Genomic DNA, 5,835 nt, shown 5'->3' with positions numbered 1-5,835 from the left:
ACCGGCACCTGCATAGAGACTGAGCGTGGAATGGTGGGGGCCGGGGGCTGGGGGAGGGAGGGTGGGGTTGGTGTTTACCGGGGACAGAGTTTCCCTTGCAAAGATGAACAAAGTTCCGGGGATGGATGGCGGTGATGGTTACTCAGCCTTGTGAATACTTAACGCCACCGCGCGACCACTGACAAATGATCACAACGGTAAATTTTGTGCTGCATGTACTTCGTCACGGTTTTTAAATATCGCTGAAGAGGAAAAATACATCGCACTGGGGCAGCATCTCGTGGGTGAGGGGCTGAGAGACATTTCCCTCGTGCGGGGTCATTAACCCAGGACGCCCCTGTGTCCCCTGCACCCTGGGGTTAGGCCAAGCCAGTCTTCCTTTTATGTCTGCACAGAGAGGGTGAGACACCAGAGGTTCATCCCCAGCACTCCCCTTGTCCGAGCTGGGGCAGGGGCCGATATCCACACAGCAAAAACCCCCTCAAGGGCCAGATCTCCTGTCCATGTCCCCTGTGTCCCTCTCGACACCCCACCTGTCCAGCCACACTTCCACCACGAAGGACGATTATGTGTTAGCTCAAGTCAGACACTTTGCCTTGAATGCAGGTCCAGTGTGGGAGGACGTTGCGTTGAGGTGAGTCCCAGTTCCAAAGCAAATGACGTAGGCAATTCAAACGCACGCAAAGTCTCTGCAGCCTTTCCTTCCCAGCACCCACGCAGCTGGGCAATGACGCAGTGGTTTCCCTAACTCGCACAATTCAGCGCCATGTGGACGAGGCCCCAGATGAGTCTATGTGCGTTGAGTTCCCAGACGCTGGGTAGTGTTAGCACCAGGCTCCCAGGTAGGTACTAGAAGAAATATGAATTACAGGTAGAACGCTAATGAGCGCAGCCGTTAGACGGAGCTGCGCAGAAACGGGTGTTTAGAGGTGAGGCAGGGAGTGTGAACGGAGCCCTAATTAACGCAAGTGCCAATGGTGCTTCGCAGCGAGTGAGAGATTAACCCTGACGTATTTTTAAAGCTTCTACGTGCGGTTAGTGGGACTTATTTGGCGCAAAAGAGAACTTCAAATTCCCTCCACGGCTGGTTGCAAACCTGCTGCAATGCTCTCCCTCCACCCTTGCAAGAAGTGTCACCATGAAATCTTAGATGACATCTGACCTGCCTGGCCCTGCCCTCCAGCCGGGATTGTAAAAGTCTAGTCCTGCAATAGTTAAAGCCCCGTTCCAGCTTCTCCCTACCCCCAGCTCCGAGGGGGGTGGGGAGCTGGTCCCGGGAGGCTGGGATCCTGTTTTTCTGACGTTGAGTTTCTCTTTTGTATTTGTGCCCTGCTGGATTGCAGCGGGCGGGGTGGGGGGTGGGTAGGCAAAGGAAGGGGGCAGGGGAGGTCTACCAGGACTGCGAGGTCATGGGCTGGCCTCTCTGCGCCCTGGGTTCAGCAGGTACTTAAAGCTCTTCACGGAAGAGCCGCTTGCAAGGGTCTTCAGGGACTCCTTCCATAGGGAAGAGCTCACCCCTGCGGTCCTCTTGATTCCAGGGAAAACTGGCTGGTCTTTGTTATTTTTAATTCCACCCTCAGCCCCCAGAGATCAGGGGGCTTTTCCTGAGATCAGGCTTTTCCTTCAGGTCTCCTTTCCCTTCCAGGACGCTCCCAGACCCACACCTGGTCCCCAGAAGCTCCCACCTTGGCTGTCAGGGAACGAATGTCATCGCCAGGGGCTGCTTTAGCCAGGCGCCCCTCCCCACCTTCAGATTTCTCAGGTGGGAGTTGCATGCTCCCCAGGCGGCCGTGCCCTGGATCTGGAGCAAGCGGGCCTGACCTCGGAATTCTCAGCGTAAAGATCCTTTCTGGCCGTCGGGAAGGAAGGGGACGCAAGCCCGGCCACTCCACGCGGGGGCGATACTGCAAGACCCACCCCCTGCAACTTTCCTTACTCGCAAACGCTCTACCTCTTTTTTCTTCCTCCAGGTAGTCATTGAGCTAATTATGCAAAATAGTCACTTGACCCTTCCTTTGCATGTCCGTCCAGCCGCCCACACCTTGCTTCGGAACTGGGACTGGGGGCCTCTGGCGCCTGGGCCTGTGACGGACCACGGACCTGAGTCCCGTTTTAACGTCCCGTTCAGTGACGACACGATGTTGCGCCAAGCGAGGATTGCTTCTCTTCGCCGTTGACGAGCTTTGCTTTTGCTAAATCTAAAAGGTAAAATGTTCCCAGCAGAACTCAAGGGACCCACGAGTGAATCATTGAGGGACTTCAGGAGAAAAGTGGCCCCATCACGAGTCACTGGTGAGCGCTCTAATGCTGGTGAAGGTTTTTACCGCCCACAGGAGGGGGCGTCCGCCAAACGGAATTCTCCTGCGCTGGATGAGCTTTGCCGGGAACATGAAAGCGTCCTCCAGCGCCCTCCTTCCTCATTACTCCCCTCCGCTTCTCGCCTGCATAATTAGGGAACCCAGGCGCCTCCTCGGGCCATTCACACGCATTTATCACCTCCAGGAGCAAGCACCCCATTGGGCACCCCCTCCACCCGTCATTCAATCCCCTGGCCTTTCTCGTGCCTGCTACTTAGCAGGATGTGGGCAAAGCTGGACTGAATGACAATCTCTGTGGAGACCCACAGAGTCCCGGGATTTATCCTTCAAGCAGTTTACTCTTCTCAAAAACAAACTTTTTGATTAGATCTTAGGTATTTAAAAAAAAATCAGTCTGCTGCTTTATTTTATTACTCTTTTATTATATTAAAGTGTGTCCTTGGTGGCTTAGAACTGTAACAAGTCTACAAAACAAAATAGCAGGCACATGAAATTGCCTATATTTTTAAAAAGTGGGCTCCTCACACCCTCCCGTGGAAAGGCCAGGTGTTGTCACGTACAAGGAAAGAAGAAGAGTGTTCTATTGCATCTGTTTGCCCATGCGGACTTCTGGTAACAGACCCTGGGTATATTCACTGGGGCAATGCACTGTTCCAACACCACCTTTCTGAGCTTCTCTTGCAGCTAAACATGGCCACATGGCTAAGTCCGGCCAATGAGATGAATGGAAAAGTCATCAGCTAAAATTCATGAAAAGGGGGATAGACAGCGGGCACGGGCTTTTGTCATATTTTTTCCCTTGTCTGCTCCTTCCTTCTTGCCTGGAATGCTGATGTGAGAGTGGGACTCCAGCAACTCTATTGGCTCATGAGGCTACTGTGAGACTGGAAATGATACACTGAGCATGACAGAAGAGAGAGGCAGAAGGAACCCAGGGCCCTGATGATACTGTGGCACCACCACAACATCCCAGGACCGTTAACCTCTGGAATTTTCTTTTTATGTGAAGGAGAAATAAACATCTGTTTTGTTTAAGTCTTTTTATTTATAGCTTATGTCATTTACCCAGTTCTTACCTGTTACATCTGTTATAAAGGATCACTTAAGCACTGATCTTTTTATGTTACCCATTTGGGGAGGAAACCTCTCGGGAATGCGTTGCATACTGTGTTGCCTTTTTAAACCAAGCATGTAATGAACATAAAGTTGCTAGATGAAATATGACACCCAGTAAATTTGAATTTCAGATAAGCAACAAATACATTTTTAGTGAAAGCATGTACCAAATACTGCATGGGACACGCTGATATTAAAAAATAATTTGTTGTTTATCTGAAATTCAAATGTAACAGGGAGTCCTGCATTTTTATTTGCTGACTCCGCCAGTCCTGAGCAAACACTGTGTCCCTGCTGCTAACTGTAACGAGGTGCACAGAGATGGTGGGGGGGCTTAGCCCGTCTGCGGACTGGAGTCCTGTGGCCATGCTTGTCATTCTTCTCCTGCAGTTAAGAAGGTTTCTGTCTCTTCTTTGGTCATCATTCAAACAAGCGGCCTGTCTGCCGCTCTCTAAGCATACTTGTCTGTCTGTCTGTCTGCCCCAGTCCCAGCCCTGCTGGGGGTGTGCCCTCAGCATCTGTGGGCACACACAGTGTTCAGATCGCCTGCCCTGGAACTGGAAGTCTGGGTTCCACTCCAGGTCCCCCCACTATCAGCTCTATGACCCCGGGCAGCTCCTTTGTCCTGTCAGAGCCTGGATCGCCCCCTACAAGGATGTGGGGGGTGGTCAGAGCCACCCCGCAGGTTCTGTGAGCTGGAGTATGGGAAAGGCTGGGGCAGAGCCTGGCCTGGACTAAGAGGGCTGAACAATTGGATAACCACGCTGGAGAAACAGGGACCTGAGGAGAAAGCTTCCATGAGTCAAGCATGAGCGACAGGAGTGCTGAGGGCCCTGGAGGGGGTGCTGAGGCCAGAGGAGAGTGGGGGAGCTTGTGCAGCCAGCTGATGGTGGGGAGGGAGGTTTGGTGACCAGCTTGGGTATTGTTGGGTATCCCCCAAACTCATATGCCACAGTCCTAACCGCCAGCCCTTCAGAATGAGCCCGTTTTCGGAGGCAGGGCCTTTGAAAGTATGATTAAGGTAAAAAGAGGTCGTTAGGCTGGGCCCCACTCCTATATGACTGGTGTCCTGATGAGGAGACAGGACACAGAGAGGGGACAGTGACCGTGTGAGGACACAGCAAAACGACAAGATGGGGGGCGAGGCCTCAGGAGAAACCAGCCCTGCTGACTCCCTGATCTCAGACTCCCAGCCTGCAGGACCAGGAGGCAACCAACTTCTGTTGTTCCTGCCAACCAATGTGCGGTACTTTGTCGCGCAGCCCGAGCAGATTAATGCAGGTGTCGGAACAGAAGGTTGTGGAAAGATAGTCTGGAAGCCATCACTCAGTCCCTTGTCCGACAGACATCGTCGTCATCTCGTTGTTATGGATGTGAGGTGCTCTTCCGGGCACAGGGAGCTCAGTGATGGACGCTGTCGTCCTGAGAAGAGACAGAAACGTCCGCGGAAGGATGGACGAGCCAGAGAATGGAAGGAGGTGCACAGGCCGGGCTTGGGGACTGTCTGGGCACGGGGGTAGGGCAAGCAGACAGGGAGCTGTCAAAGGAAGCTGTCAGCCCTTGCTGGTGTGGTTCAGTGGCTTGAACGCTGACCTGTGAACTGAAAGGTCACCAGTTTGATTCCCGGTTGGGGCACCTGCCTGAGTGGCAGGCCAGGTGTTTCTCTCTCTTTCTCTCTCCCCTTTCCTCTCTCTAAAAATAAATAAATAATTTGTTTTAAGAGCTGTCAGAGGAGGCGCCAGGCTGACACCTGCCGGGGAGCGGGCCAGCTGGCAGAATTTCTGGGGGGAGGGAACTGAAAGTGGTTCTTCAGAGACCCCCAAGGAGGCTAGAGCTGCTGGGGCTGAGCAGGGAGAGGACAGAGTGGCTGAGGGGAGGCTGGGGGGACGGGCAAGGAAGGCGGGACCCCACGGCCTCTGGGCCCTGGTGTTGGCATTTTATTCCGAGCCGAGGGTGGGCTCTGAAGGGTGCACAGATGCAGAAGGGCAATCTGCTCGGCCAGCCCCTCCTCCCAGCCTGACCCCTGTGACTGTGATCTTCGGGGCTGGCTACTTGTGGGAAGCCAGCTGTCACTTATAGGGGAAATGAGAAGTCCCTTAGGATGGAGGTCATAGGTTTGCCTGGAGCTGAGAGAGAATTCCACTGGGCACAGGTAGAAAAGAAAGGGAATGTATTCGCTCATTCATTCACAATATTTCTGGAGCCCTACTGAGTGCTGGGCACTGCTCTGGCACTGGGGACCCAGCAGTGAATGAAACAGCCAACCTCTCTGCTTTGGGGAAGCTACACTTCACTGCAGGGAGCCAAATAATGTCAAACCATCAATAAGTGTCAGGTGCTGACAGACCTGCATGGAAAAAAAGTAAGGCTGGATAAGGGGCAGAGGGAGGAGATGGTGCTG

Source organism: Desmodus rotundus, chromosome 3, assembly GCF_022682495.2.
Source record: "Desmodus rotundus isolate HL8 chromosome 3, HLdesRot8A.1, whole genome shotgun sequence".
NCBI lineage: Eukaryota > Metazoa > Chordata > Mammalia > Chiroptera > Phyllostomidae > Desmodus > Desmodus rotundus.
Note: the sequence above shows the minus strand (reverse complement) of the source record.